At 38.8% G+C, this 15,066-nt stretch overlaps 1 long non-coding RNA gene across 1 annotated transcript; it reads right to left on the minus strand.

Annotated features, from left to right (window-relative positions):
- Positions 1-13,663: 13,663 nt before the first annotated feature.
- On the minus strand, positions 13,664-14,305 carry LOC134223181 (uncharacterized). Its single transcript, XR_009982471.1, has 3 exons — positions 14,187-14,305; positions 14,020-14,098; positions 13,664-13,936 (listed from the first exon to the last, which is right to left on the minus strand). It is a non-coding gene; the product is annotated as an uncharacterized LOC134223181 (long non-coding RNA).
- Positions 14,306-15,066: the final 761 nt, after the last annotated feature.

Below are 15,066 nucleotides of genomic sequence, written 5' to 3' on the forward strand. Positions count from 1 at the left end.
ATGGTTGGTGCAGGAGACGAAACTATCAAAAATCGTTACCGAAGTTTGACAGTTGCTTCTTGCTGACTCGGGTTTCCCCTAGTGGAGGATACTTAAACTACCGCAGGGATATTTCATGTTTAGCCCAGCGGTTGTCATTACCTGCATTTTGACCGTGGTTATCTAAACAGTGTGACCGCTGAAAGTGGGAAAGAGTTTAGATTACACATCAAGCCACTGTGTATCATCACTGTCCCATTATTATGTTAGTGGATTTTTTGTATTTCTTTTTCTTTGGTTTTATTTATTTATTTATTTTTTTTTGGGAAAGGAAATTTTATTTGGATTGATGGAGGAGCCAGCAAGGTAAACCTGGAACCCAAAGGTTACACTACCCCATCGTCCCTCTATGAAATTATGTGTTTGATAAATTGAATAATCTAGACCTCAATCAAAATTGATTTTGATTAATTATAAACCTCAATTTAATTATTCGATTAATTTGATATAGAATAGGCCCTTTTCAAAACTTATACCTTTCTCACTTTCATGAGAAAGAAAAGATTGATCAAACTTAAGGTGTGTTGTTAAACTCATCTTATCGTTTTTTGATGAGTTTGATTGTTGTGTTGCAACTGTGTCGCGCTACACGATAAGTAGTTCATCCGCAACCATCATGCAACACATCAAGGCATCGTAGGATGGATCGTGATGGGCTGATGGCCCAGATCAGAGTGCAAAGGAGAGCTTAGTTTGTTTTGACAGCTCGCTTGCTTCCGTTGAAGTTGAAAGTTATTTATATAAAGGAATTCGCTTATTTCTTTTATTCCGGTCGAATTTTGTTGTTAAGGAGAACCAATTTAATCTAAAAATAAAAACCAACGAGACGCGTATATTTCATGGTAAGGACCATTGCTCAATGTTTTTAAACCAAATTAAAACAGGCATTTATTTTAGCGCGTCATTAGTCAATAAAACTAATCGGAATTAATCATCAATCACCACTGTAGAGACTGTAGAGAACACCACCCAGGACGGCAAATCAATGAGGGAAGACTTCTTCGGAAGCCTACATCCATCAAGACAACGACGTTCTATGCAAAATAAGACCAGTTAACTCACAATAAGCAAATGAAACGCTCAAAGAAATGTATGGTACCAATGTCAGAGTAAACTTTATTGAAATTATAATTAAACTCAGTTGAAATTAATTAAATTAAAGACAAAATCCACCAAAAAAATTTACGAGAAAGCTTGTCACCTTTCCTCAGACTTCCAGCCCAAGGAGGCGCATCCGGCACAGAGACAAAATACAGTACATCAAAAAAGACACACAGAACTGAATCCCCCAATCCAAAACTCGACCTGTGGTAACTATTAGTTCGATTACAAGCAGAACCCACTGGAATCAACGAGCCATTCCAATTGAAGTCTCACAATGAATAAGTGATCATTTTTTTTTCAGAGGTACCTTTGGGAATTCCTAGAAATTCCTTTTTGATTTCTTTCAGGAACATTTATAGAAATTTTTCAGGAGATCATTTGTGAGTTCCTCAATCAATTTATTTGAAAATTCTTCCAAAAACCATTGAGGAGTTTCTTCAGGGATACCTGTATAAAGTCTCACAGGAATTTCTTTATTAACTTTTCTAGAAATTCCTTCAAAAGAACTAATTAAAAGAAGAAGTCCATCGAGATTCCGCTTACAATGAATCCTGAATAATTTTTCGAGGATTCTCTTAGCATTTAAAAAAAAAAAAGATTCACCAATTCTTTCGAGTATTTGTCGGGGATGTTTTCAAAATGAAAGTTAAAGTATGGCTTCAGAAATTATTTCAAAAATATGTTTGGTAATTCGCGCTGGTACTTTTTTGGACATTTATTTGAGAATTCATGCGAACATTTCCTGGAGTATTAGTCCAGAAAAGTCTCCAGGAAGCCCGCCAGGAATCCCTTCAATGAAATTAGTGAACGAATTCCCGAAAATATTCCCGGAGGAATTCACGAAGAAATTCCCGGATGAATTTCCAGAGGAATTCCCGAAGCAATTCTCGGAGGAATTCCCGAAGACATTCCCGGAGGAATTCCCGAAGGCATGCCCGGAGGAATTCCCGAAAGCATGGCCGGAGGAATTCCCAAAGGCATTCCCGGAAAAATTCCCGAAGGCATTCAAACTGCTATGGCCAATACCGCTGGGCATTGAGAACTGTCAAATTTCTTATCGTTTTGTCTGTTTACTTTGTTACGCGAAACTATCGACGATGCATGCGGGTCGTGAAAATTTCCGTAGTTTTCAGCGCGATTCGCGAGTTTTCCGGTACTATCGTGTCCTAAAATCGTGTTCCCCAAAGGAAACGTCTCTAGCGCGCGTATCAGCGAGCCGAATTTTCACTTTTCGGTCTGGTTGCCATTGGACGTTCGAGGTGCTCAGCTGATGCGAGAAGATTCTTTTGTGGAAGGCAATTATAGAATATACCAGGTAGCTGTCGTAAAGTAAACATCCTTAATTCTGTTATTTGACCTTGAGTGAATGTGTTTGATTTTTAGGGTTCATTCATTATGCGTCCGGACGACTTTATGAATGGTGAGTAATCAATTAAGTATTACGACTGAATTGAAGATCACGATGAATGGTTTGGTTTTAGGACTTCGGTTTCAAATCACAAACCGAGAATATTCCAATGGACTTGCCTGGTTCATCGGCTAATTCGTAGGAGCTGGTGCCTACCCTAGCGAGGATTGTACAGGGTACATACAAAGCATCCAGCTTTGCATTGTAGGAGTCCGCCGCTGATGATTGGCGAAAGTTGCGTCTGAAAACCATTTGGCCCACCGAATATACCGGAGCAAATTGTTTAGACCTTAGGTTATAAGTTTTAATGTTTTTGTCGTGTGCCTTTCTAAGGTTTTTCACAACGATAGAATAAATTCTTTCGTCGATCTCCCTTTTCCTCTGTACCCTTTCCTCGTCGGACATTTCGTTCGTTTCCCTATCAATCCTATGCTCCTCTCCTGTATTTATTATTTCATGTCCGAAAAGTACTCTGTACGGGGAGAAACCCGTAATTGTATGGGGGGTATTATTAAGGCAAAACTCAATCTCGGACACTCGGGTGTCCCAGAGTTTTTGATTTTCGCGCAAGTACGATCTTATGCAAGCATTTATCGTACGGTTTAATCGTTCTACTGGGTTCGCTTGGCTGTGGTGCCTTGCATTCTTCCAGTGTTGAATTTTGTATTTTGTTAGTAGAGATTTAAACTCTGTCGAAAGAAAAGTACTCACGTTGTCAGTGATCAAGAATTCTGGAACAGAATATCGTCGAAACCAGGTTTCTTCTAGGAGTTTAGTTACCAAGGAAGCAGAGATTTTTTAATAGGGTAAGTATACACCATTTAGAAAATATATCCATAACCACTAGTAAATGTGCATTACCGATTTTGCTGCGTGGCAAGGATTGAATAAAGTCCAATGCCACTATTTGAAATGGTTTATTGGTAAGCCTTTGCCGTCCTGGTTCAGGCATTTGTGAACGATTCGCAGCTTTATTTTGCTTACACAGAGAACAGTTTCGTATATATTTCCTCACATCATCTAGCATTTTCGGCCAGAAATATTTCTTTTTATCAGAGCTAGGGTTTTTCGCATCCTAGATGTAATCTATCATCGTGTTCTTTTACTAATATGGTCTCCCGTAGGAACCTCAGGAACACATGTTTTCCAGGTAAACCGGTAATCTAGTAGATCATCTTGAGTAGATATAAGCTTTTCAAAGTATTGTTTTCTACCCTAAAGTCCTTGTACTTTTCGGGGTTATTTTTAACCTTTCGAATCATGGTAGCGTACCACCCTTTGCCTTCATCGGTTATTTGTAGTTCTTCTACGGACCTGGATAAGGCGTCCGCGACTACATTATCTACGCCCTTTCGGTGCAATATCATCATGTCGTGCTTTTGAAGCTCTATGCTCCATCGACATAATCGAGATGATGTTCGCCAACTACTTCGCATGATGTAGGTCAAAGCCGATGCATCTGTGTAGACGGTAAATTTGCTTCCTTCTACATAACAGCGAAATTTCTCAATGGAATTGAGAACAGCGAGGCCCTCTTTTTCCGTTGCGAAATATCGTTGCTGTGTAGGAGATAATTTTTGAGAGAAGTAGGCAATCGGTTTAACGATTCCCTCATGAGATTGGGTGAGGACCCCTGCTATCGCAGAGTCACTTGCATCATAATGGATGGTGAAAGGACGTTGAAAATCTGGATTTGTTAATATGGGAGCGCTTATTAACATTTCTTTAATCTTATTGAACGAAGCCTCTGCTTTATCGTTCCAACAAATTGTTTTTGGTTTGTTCTTAAGCAGATCGGTTAGGAATTGTGTGTAATTACTATAGTTGGCCAAAAACCTCCTATAGTAATTACACATTCCTAAGAACCTTCTTAAAGCTTTCAATGTGGTTGGTCGCTCGTAGTTAACTATAGCTGCAACACGGTCAGGGTTGGGTCTCAGACCATGCTGCCCTAATATATATCCAAGATATTTGACTTCCGATACACAGAAATGTGATTTATTCAAATTGATAGACAAATTGGCAGCTCTAAGTCGGGATGCCACTTCTTGAAGTATGGTCAGGTGTTCCTCAAACGTTTCGCTTATTACGATAATATCATCTAGATAGACGAAAACGTTTGGTTCCAGTTCACCTCCGCCCAATACTCGGTCCATTAGTCTTGATAGAGTAGCTGGACTATTCACCAGACCAAAGGGCTTCCGGGTGAACTGGAACAGTCCCTTTCCCAATACAGAAAACGCAGTTAGCTTTCTTGACCTAGGGTGCAAGGGAACTTGTAAAAAAGCTTTAGATAAATCTAAAGTTGTTATAAAGTTAGATTTTCCCATTCGGCTTAAGATGCGGTCTGCGTGTGGGAGGGGATAGGAATCTCTGACCGTACGTTCGTTCAATTTGCGTGCATCCAGACATAGGCGCACCGTTCCATCAGGTTTATCTACAGGAACAAGGCGCAAGGCCCATGCACTGTAAGATTTTTCGATAATTCCACATTCTAGCATTTTATTCAGTTCTGCATTAATCTGTTCCTGTTTCTTAGGGGAAGTCGGAAATGGATTAATTCTTGCTGGAGGAAGCTTTTGCGCTTCTTCCGTCAATTCTATGCGATGGCTTATCCAACTTGTAGTGTCAAGCACACCCTCTGAGGCAACTTTAAACTGTTTCTTTACCTCATTTAGAAGTGCTTCTTGTTCCACCGATAACTTAATTTGCTTATCATCTGTTTCCGAATAATCTTGGTCGTCGCTACCATCGATCTCTTCAACCAAGGCTCGTTTAATGGTTGGATGAATTTCAAAAGCTCGCCAGAAGTTCATTCCGAGCAGTATTCGCCTTTTTAAAGAAGGTACTATTAAGGTGTCTATGATCTTAGTGGTACCATTGAAAGTTACCGGTAAGCTTACTATGCCTGTGACCTCTAATTCTTCTCCGTTTGCGTTTCGAAGACTGACTTCCGTGGGAAGCACTTCTAATCCACATTTTCGAACTACTGTAGAAGCGCCAACCCCTAAAATGCTCAGATGAGCCCCGCTATCGAGTAGTCCTACCATCGGCATTTCAAATACTGAGATTTTAACGTGAGGTCTTTCATCATTCGCTAGATTTATGATTATTTCATTTACTAGACAATTGTGAGAATAGATATATTCGGTATCGGCTACTTTGGCAAACCCAAGGTTTGTCAAGGTATCCTTTATTGGTAAATCTTTAGTAAGGGGCTCTAATTTCGATTCAACTGTCTGCCCTCGGAGACAGTTCGCGAACCGTTTTTTGCACACCATGGGCAAGATGAGGTCTCAGCATTGTAGAACCCACATTTGAAGCAATATTTATGTTTTGGAGCCCTACAATCTCGTGCATGATGGCCCTCTAGGCGGCAATTTAGGCATACGCTCTCATTTGGAGGGCGATATTTTTCAAGCAGAACCTGGAGCCCATCCTTTTGTATTCGATTTCTAGTCGGACTATTCGTTTTTTTTCGCGACGCATATTCTTCTTCTTCTGAACCCCACCGATTGGAAGCCGAATTGAAAAATGTTCGCGATTTTTGCTTTTCGTTCGTTTTTGTTCTCGATTTTGGTTTAGCGCCCGTGCTCAACTCGTTCACTTGCGTAACTTTTCCGCGCGCGTGTTGATCGTTTGCTGTAGTACTAGTATATTTAAACCAGTACGTAGCATCTAATCGTCTTCCAAATTTCTTTAGATCGGACAAATTGTCAATCTCAGAGGACACTGCATGTCCTTTGTAATCTGCCCTCATATTACGGAATACTATTTCGAACTTTCGACACTCGGTCATCGGTTTCGTTAGTGAATTGAAAATCTTTTGCAACTCTTGAAAATAGTCCTGAAACGATTCACGTGGTCCCTGTTTTCTCGATATTGCGCGTATCTCACTCGTATGATCGTGGTCCGGACTTAAAAACTCTCGCTTGAGCTCCTCTTTTAGTTCATCCCACGACGCGAAATCTTCATTTTCGAAACCGGCCATGAACCATGTTTTCGCGGTACCATGGAACAAGTGTATAGCCGACCTAAAAAGTTCTTTCGGCGACATTTTCTCTGCCTTCGCGTAGAACTCCACTTCTTTTAAAAATTTCATTAACATTTGTCCGTTATCCGACCCGTCATATTTCAGTTTCCAATCCGACACTGGTTTGTGCTTATCTGTTCTATGGCCTCGCTTTTTAACTCGCGATCGTTTTTGGGATTCATCCGACGACCAACCGTTCTCAGAGCTGGACGTTTCTTTCTCCGAACTTGAACTTGGAATCTTTTGCTTCGACCTACGCGACGTTTGTTTTGCTATTTTACCGGGTGCTATTGCATGGTTTATACTTTTAGGTTCATTTTGAAAATTAGGAAAACTTTCTAAAGACTCAACTCGCATCATCTGCTGGGCGGCCCACATTTGCATCTGTGGGTGCCCGAACATCCACGTTGGCATCATAATTGGAACGTAATTTGGAACTAAAGCTTGTTTTTCAATTGAATTTTCGACCGATTTTAACTTTCGTTTCTGCGAGCTATTTGATGCTTCTTGTAATTCTTCTTCATTTTCCCCTCGTACGGATTTCGATGTATCTGTTTTATTTTCTGACAAAAGCCTTGAGAATGATTGATTCAACTGTTCCATGACCTCACGTTGCCCGGAAAACAGTGAAAAATGTGTGTTAAATACTCCGCGAATACCGGCGATCAATGAATCAATGTCTTTTAAATCATCTTCATTTTCCGTATTTTCCGGTAACCGTTTGATACGCGCAAATAAATGCGCTAACCGTGTTTTAAGGCTATCACGAATACCTTCAAAACGTATTTTGTTTGTTAGAAAATCTTTAATTTCTTTAACGCTTTTATCTATTGCTTTAATCTCTTCATCTACCGTCGTTTCTAAACGTTCAAACTCCATATCACTAGTCATTCTTTCCTTTTCTTGTTTCAACGTTTCTTTGAGTCGCCTCATGCAAGCCGCGCGCGTTTCAGTTGGGGTGAAGGGCAGTCCACGAATTTTCAACTCGTATTCTATCTCCTCATGATCTAGGTGATGAACAGCTAGACCTTTGTAAAGCATATCAAACTCAATATCCATTTTCACTGATTTAGAGGTATTTCACAGTTCTCAAACTCAACAAATTTTTCGTTTGGAGGACGAAGACTAGGCTTAAAACGTTACGTTTGTACTCCCTCAACCGAGTTATCAAAATTCAATTTATTAATTGAATTGATTAAATTCCCTAATTCGGGACAAAAAAAATAATTTATTATTCTAGTTTGATTCAATTCCCTACTTCGGGACAAAAAAATAATTTATTATTCTAATTTGATTAAATTTCCTAATTTGGGACAAAAATTTTCAATTTAATATTCTAGTTTTATTTAATTCCCTTACTCGGGACTAGACCTGTGCGCCGCCGCGCCACGCCGCCGCCGCCGGTGGTTTTACTCGCGCCGCCGCCGCCGATGATTTTGGGTCGGCGCGCCGCCGATCATAATTTTGCCACGCCGGTGACTAATCGCAATAAAAAAAATCAATTAACTTAATTTGAGTCAAGCCAAGCACGAGACACTGAAAACGTATCTGTGAAGAAATACAGCTTGGTAGTTTTAATTGGAATAGTACTGAACTAGTCTTATGGAAGTTCATAAATGTTGTTAAGGTGGATCTCGTCAAAACTCAATTTCAAATCTACCTCAAACGATGGTGTCTCTAAGTCGGTGTAGTGACATATATTGTCTTGGTTAATTAATGGGTTGGTTGATTAGTTGGAGAGTTTGAATGAGGCTTTATCTAGTATAATAATACATAAATTGTAAAACTGATCTTTGGCCTCATTTAGTCGGGCACCTAAACTTGTAGGTGACTCGCAAAATGGGTTTCTTGTGGGGCCTTGATACATGCCCAAAGCGTCCCCACTCTTAAAGGAAGAAATTTCAAGTCAAGTTGCACATTATTTATTTTGACAATATTTATTTTTTTATTTATTTAACTCAACTTATTTAATCAGTTTTCTTTGTTTTAAGATTTGTGCTATTAGGACAGTTGGCTTATAAGGCGAACTGATTTAGCAAAATAATTAAATCCCAACTGGGAATGCTTTACCGATTTTTTTGTTCCGATTCCCGAGTAAGTAATTTATATTTTGAAATCAATTTCTGAATATAACTGACAAAACCACTTGCTGAGCATCAGCAAAGCAAATATTGCTGAGCAAATATTACGAGCATCAGTTAAAACGCTTCTTATTTTCTTATTCACAGCTATTGTAGCTCAGAACTGGGGTGTTGTCGCCTCGCTGCATAGTATTTAGTCTAATTATTTAGTTAAAACGTCAGGTATTTTCAAACATTACGAAAATTTAATTAAATTTTATTGTCTTGAAATTATTTAATACTGTATAGCAAAAGTCTTATTGTGAAATTCCTGGAACTTCTGAGAATATTCGAAGAATTATCGTTCAAACATTCATTTATGAATTTCTTCGAAAAATACTCCAGAAATTAGTTTGGAAATAAATAAAGAAAGAAGATTAGAAGATTATTTTAGGAATTCTTCCTAAAATTTGTTTGGGTATTCCTTCGGAGATTTCTTACAAAATTTCTCCGAAAATTCCTTAAGAATTTTCATTACGGATTTCTTCAGAAAATCCTTTACGAATTTCTTTCGAAAATTGCTTGCGGAATGCTTTCGGATTTTGTTCTACGAATTCCTATAATCTCCTTCGGAGACTCGTTGAGGAATTCCTTTGGATGTTTCTTTAGCAATTCCTGTGAAAATTCCTTTAAAAATTCCATTCGTTCTTTTGAGAATTTCTTCGGAATTTGTTGAGGATTTCATCGGAAATTTTTCCTTTTGAAATTGTTTCCGCATTTATTTCATGAATCGCTGGAAAAAGTTGTTCTAGATATCCATAAGGAATTTCTTCAGAACTTCTCCCAGCAATTCCTTTAAAACATTCTTCGGGAGTTCTTCCGGAACTTCTTGTAGGAATTCGAAAATGCCTTCATCTTTCCTAAAGTCTTTGTTTGTTTGTTGTTTATTCTTGGATTTTTTTTTCGAATGTTCAATAAGTAACTACATCGCAAACAACTTCATTTTCAATAAATTTCAAAGGATCTCCTGGAAGATCTTCCGAAAAAAAATCTGGAGAAATATCCGAAGGAAATCTCGGAGGTTTTACGAATAATCTTTTAAAAAAATTCCTGGAGGAATATCCGAATGAATTCTGGGCGGTATTTTTTTATTATTTTAAAAATAAAATTCTGGAGAAGTTCCCAAATAAACTTTTGGAGGCGTTTTTAAAAAAAATTGTGTTGGGTTTAGTGCAAAAATTTCCAAATAACTCCGGAGACGAGCCAGCCTCAGGCTGAAAGTCTCCTTAATGAAGACACAAAAAAATCCAAATAAACATTTGAAGAGATTCCCAAATGAGAACCTGAATGGATTTTCAAAAATAATTCCTAAAGGAATTTCTAAAATATTTTTGAAGGTAAAATACTTTCCTAAAGAATTCCTAAAGGAATTTCCAGGGGAATCGATAAAGGTATATTTGAAGGATTTTATGATGGAATTTCCGAAGGAATTCTCAAAGGAAATTACGAAGAAAATCCTAATAGAATTTCAGAAAAAATGCTTACTGGTTTTTCTGATGTAATTCTTAGGTTTCTTCAAGAATTTCTTTGGAATTTTTCCCAGTAATTTATTCGCAATTCCTCCAGAGATTCCTTTGAAGATTCGTGCAGGAATTCCTTAGGAAATTGCCTCACAAAGTTACAAAAACTCCTCCTTGAACGAATTCCAGAAAGTTCTTCGGAAATTCTTTCGAATATTCCATAAAATTTACACCAGGGCCCAGGGCCGAAAAAAGATAATAATAATAATCCTTTGAAAATTTCTTTGAAATTGCTTCAGGAACTGTTTTATAAAATCCCTTAGGAATTCTTTCGTAATTCCCTTAGAAATTCTTTCGGATGTACCTTCCGAAAATTATTCGCAAGTTCCTTTTGAAATATCGACGGAAAATATTTTAGATTTCCTCTAAAATTCCTTCAGAAATTCATTTACATATTCCTTCGAAATCATTGAAAGTTTGCTTAGAATTCCTTCGGATTTTTTTTAGAAAAAACGTTGGAAATTTTATAGAAATTCCTCCAGGGTTCCTTAGCAATTTAAGTTCCTTGGGAATTTTTACGGGTAATCCTTTGAAAATTCTTTGGTCACTTTAGAAAGAAGTTCTTGGACATTTCCTCAATAATTCCGTCACAACATTCTTCATCTCTTTTAATTTTTTCGGGAATCTTTCCAGAAATTAATTCAAAGAAATTTCTTCGAAATTGTATTTGGAACCATTCGAAATTCTTCAAGGAATTCCTAGAATTTTTTCGAAATTTACTAAAAAGATTCTTTCTGATTTTTCTGCGGGAATTCCTTCCTTGTAAACTATTTTTGAAGTCGGTGCTACCGGGCAAAATTATAAAATACCTATTCATATAATAATCAAGGCCTGCGTGCCCAAACCTTTGTTCCTTATGAGGAATAAACGAGTATACATCAAGCAAGGTTTTGTATTTCCTTGGTGTGATTTGTGGGAAGTGAGTCGTGGGATCAATAGTGACGATGGCCAAGTTCGGAAGAAGAATTTTACACTAAGTTCTTTTGAAAATCCTTTAAAAGAAGATTTTTTAGCAATTTCTTCGGATATCGTTTTAGGAATTCTTTCGGAATTTCCGAATGAAATCGTGAAAGAATATTCTACGGTTTTACCTGTGGTTTTACTAAAGAAATTTCCCAACGAGAACCTTAATGGTTTTTGAAAAAATACCTATATGAGCTTCCGCAGAATTTCTTATAGGGTTTTGCAAAGGAATTTCTAATGAAACTTAGAAAAAAAAAATCGTAGTTTCCTCCGAGTCCCTTCAAGAACTCTACCAAGAACTTTTTTGGCATATTTTACCAACTTTTGAAGAAAATATTCAATTTGGTTGGTCATCATGCCACAGTCTTACTCAGCCAGAGCTCATTTTAGTTATGTTGATCGTCTATGGGGGTGGGGAGAAAACTGTCCATTGTGGTTGTCATTAGTGGACTCCATCGTGAATGCTCTTCCAGGATCCAAGGGTCACAGCAGGTGAACGAAGTAGCACTGCAAATTCTCTAAATATACTAGACATGCAACCACTCAAACATTACCCAATTGTATATGTAACTCAAACAATAGTAGTTAGAATTTTTCTCAAATTTAGATATATTGAGAAGTAAATCGACTGGAGTTTATCAAAATACTGAATTGGGAAAAGTTTTGGAAAAAATATTAACAAATTAGTCTTATGCCACCGAAGTTTAGTTCTTAATACTGCTCAAGGGTTACGAAAAGTTGTAAAATTGTTAAATTTTGATTCATCAAAATCAGAGAATAATAAAATAGTTTTAATTAAAATAACTTTTTGAGATCAGGTACTTATTAGTGTCGCTGGTAATTTACTATGGAATGTGCTGTTTGATGATCGACAAACATAGAATATTACAATTTTAATCCACTGAAGTCGATTTTTATACGGGCGTGTGAATGAAAACCACGTGAATTAAAAAATTCGCATTGAAATTGATTTTTTTTGCCATTGATTTTTTCATCCACGCCGGTTCACGCCGCCGCCGCCGCCGATAAAAGCCAACGGCGCGCCGCCGTGACGCCGCCGCCGCCGGGGCAAAAGTGACCACTACGCCGCCGCCGCCGATTATATGACCGGCGCACAGGTCTACTCGGGACACGATATTCAATTAATTATTCTAATTTGTTTCAATTTCCCAATTTTGGGACAAAATATAATTATTGGCTTTGTGTATTCAGTTGGGCGCCATTTTGTAACTTGCCAGCTCACGGAATGGGGAATTAGTACCAATCACAGGGTCGCTAATGAGCTTGAACCCTCAACGGTTCACCTGTTGTATCCCAGTATTTGAAAACGAAGCAAAAATGTCAAAAATACCTTTCTCAGATCTTACCTGAACCAACACACTCCACGAACCATTGAACTTTGGAAAAGGTTTCGATTGAAGGAAATCCGAAAGCACAAATTTATTTGTTCCGTTGGAACCCGAAACGAAGGCGAAAACGATAAAGAAGTGGAAAGGCAAATCACCAGGGCTATGCTTCTTTAAAAAAATAGCTACTAAGGCGATTTTAGCTTACATTTTATAATTTATTACATGGTGGTTACAATGGTACTTGCGTGTTCATTTGATGCTTGGTGCGGGCTGGTTGGTGGGGGGACATGCTTCTCATCCGGTTGCCGACTGATGTCGATCGGCGGCTCGGAGCACTATCTGGGGCCGGTTGTGGGAATTGGCGTCATCCACGTTTCCCGGCGGCGTCTGCGACGGATTGATGATGTGGTGTCTTGGCGATGATAAGGATCGGCGCACTATCTTGGCCGGTTGTGAGAATTGGCGACCTCCACGTTTACCGGCGGCGTTTGCGACGGACCGATGCTGTGTCTAGGCGGTGATGGGGATCGGCGGCTTGAAGCACTTTCTTGGATGGGCGTGGGAATAGGCGTCCTCCACGCTTCCCAGCGGCGTCGGCGACGAACTGAAGCGACGTCCAGGCGGTGATGAGGATCGGCGGCTTGAAGCACTTTTTTGGATGGGCGTGGAAATAGGCGTCCTCCACGCTTCCCAGTGGCATCGGCGACGATAGCAGGTTTCCCTACGGTCAGTGTTGTGCTTAATCATTATCAGACGATCATGATTGCAATTTTCATGTGAAAACTTTTCACGTGAAAACAGAAGGCGAGTTGTCGCTGGCGACAACTTCTCAAATTTTGGACTCAAACGATAATAAACACAGAATTTTCATTCAATCATTAATCTTCACTAATAATAGCTAATTGTCAACAGTCCCGTTATACCTTCTATTTGGCGTTATAGTTTCGTGCTAGTAAGGAAAAATAGTTTTAAAGGTAACGGTAAATGCTTCAAATCAAGATACGATTTTCAAACGATTCTTAATCGCTGGCGAGTTTTAATCATTTGATAATTCTAAAGTAAAATCGCGGGTGAGTTTGATCATTCTCGATTTTTCGAAAATTTGATTTTTCCCAACCCTGCCTACGGTTTCTATCAGTTGGTACTACCGCACTACGGCGGAATCTCTCCGGGGTATCGCGCTGGTGGTGGCTTGCCAGTAATGGAGACTGAGGGCACTTTTTCCGACCAGCTACTGACGGCGAGACGGTGGGATGGCAAACTAGCAGGGGGAATAGCCGCGGCTTTCGACGACGGAATGTGGCTTCTCAACCCCGATTTCACTGCTCTCACTTGCCGCCTTTCAGTCGTCTTGGCAGTTCTGAGGAAAAACCAAAAGAAAAAAGGCCCGCTTTGTGGACCTTCCCACCAGATTAGCACCATTATTGCACACATCACCTTCCCCCATTACCACACAAAGTACACCAAAGAACCACCAAATTACCTTTCTTCTGAAGCAAATCAATTCTCACAATTGGTATGAATTGGAGAATTAAATCTATTGTATTTTTAACAGCTTATTTCTAAAACAAAGAAACACAAAGGTTATTAACACTTCCACTTCTTCTTAAGAAAATTAACGAGAAACTACTCAAACCAAACGCGCACTACCTTTTGCTTTCAAATTACACTTTCAACAGAGGCCTGATCCTGGAAAGGATCAGCCTTTTAAAAGTCTCGATGGTTGGTGCAGGAGACGAAACTATCAAAAATCGTTACCGAAGTTTGACAGTTGCTTCTTGCTGACTCGGGTTTCCCCTAGTGGAGGATACTTGAACTACCGCAGGGATATTTCATGTTTAGCCCAGCGGTTGTCATTACCTGCATTTTGACCGTGGTTATCTAAACAGTGTGACCGCTGAAAGTGGGAAAGAGTTTAGATTACACATCAAGCCACTGTGTATCATCACTGTCCCATTATTATGTTAGTGGATTTTTTGTATTTCTTTTTCTTTTGTTCTATTTATTTTTTTTTTTTTTTTTTTGGAAAGGAAATTTTATTTGGATTGATGGAGGAGCCAGCAAGGTAAACCTGGAACCCGAAGGTTACAATATTTCCGTTCTATTTATTATTTTTGTTCTCAATGTTAATTTATTTTCTTTTTATAATTATTTATGTTCATTGTTAAATTCACTTGCATCCCATAGTCATTTATGTTTGAGACATTCAGTGTCCCCATTTCCAAAAAAAATGCACTACTTCAAATCCGCATAGCTTGCATTCAAGTCGCCTTCATTAATTAAAGCGTATGCGATCATTCCCACTCCGCTATAAAACCCGAGGGTCAATCTGAGCATTACTCTCTGTTTCGTCCAGGGTGGGACGACCCTACGTTGTGTTGTTTTTTAACGGTGTGGTTCTCCGGACGACGAATGAGAAAAACTACTGCTTCTGAACTGAGCTTCTAATTTATTGTCAGCGTGCCAGCTCGGAGGTTACTTTCAAGACACTGTATAATACATTGAATTCAGAGTCGCCTTTTATAGGCGA

Source organism: Armigeres subalbatus, chromosome 3, assembly GCF_024139115.2.
Source record: "Armigeres subalbatus isolate Guangzhou_Male chromosome 3, GZ_Asu_2, whole genome shotgun sequence".
NCBI lineage: Eukaryota > Metazoa > Arthropoda > Insecta > Diptera > Culicidae > Armigeres > Armigeres subalbatus.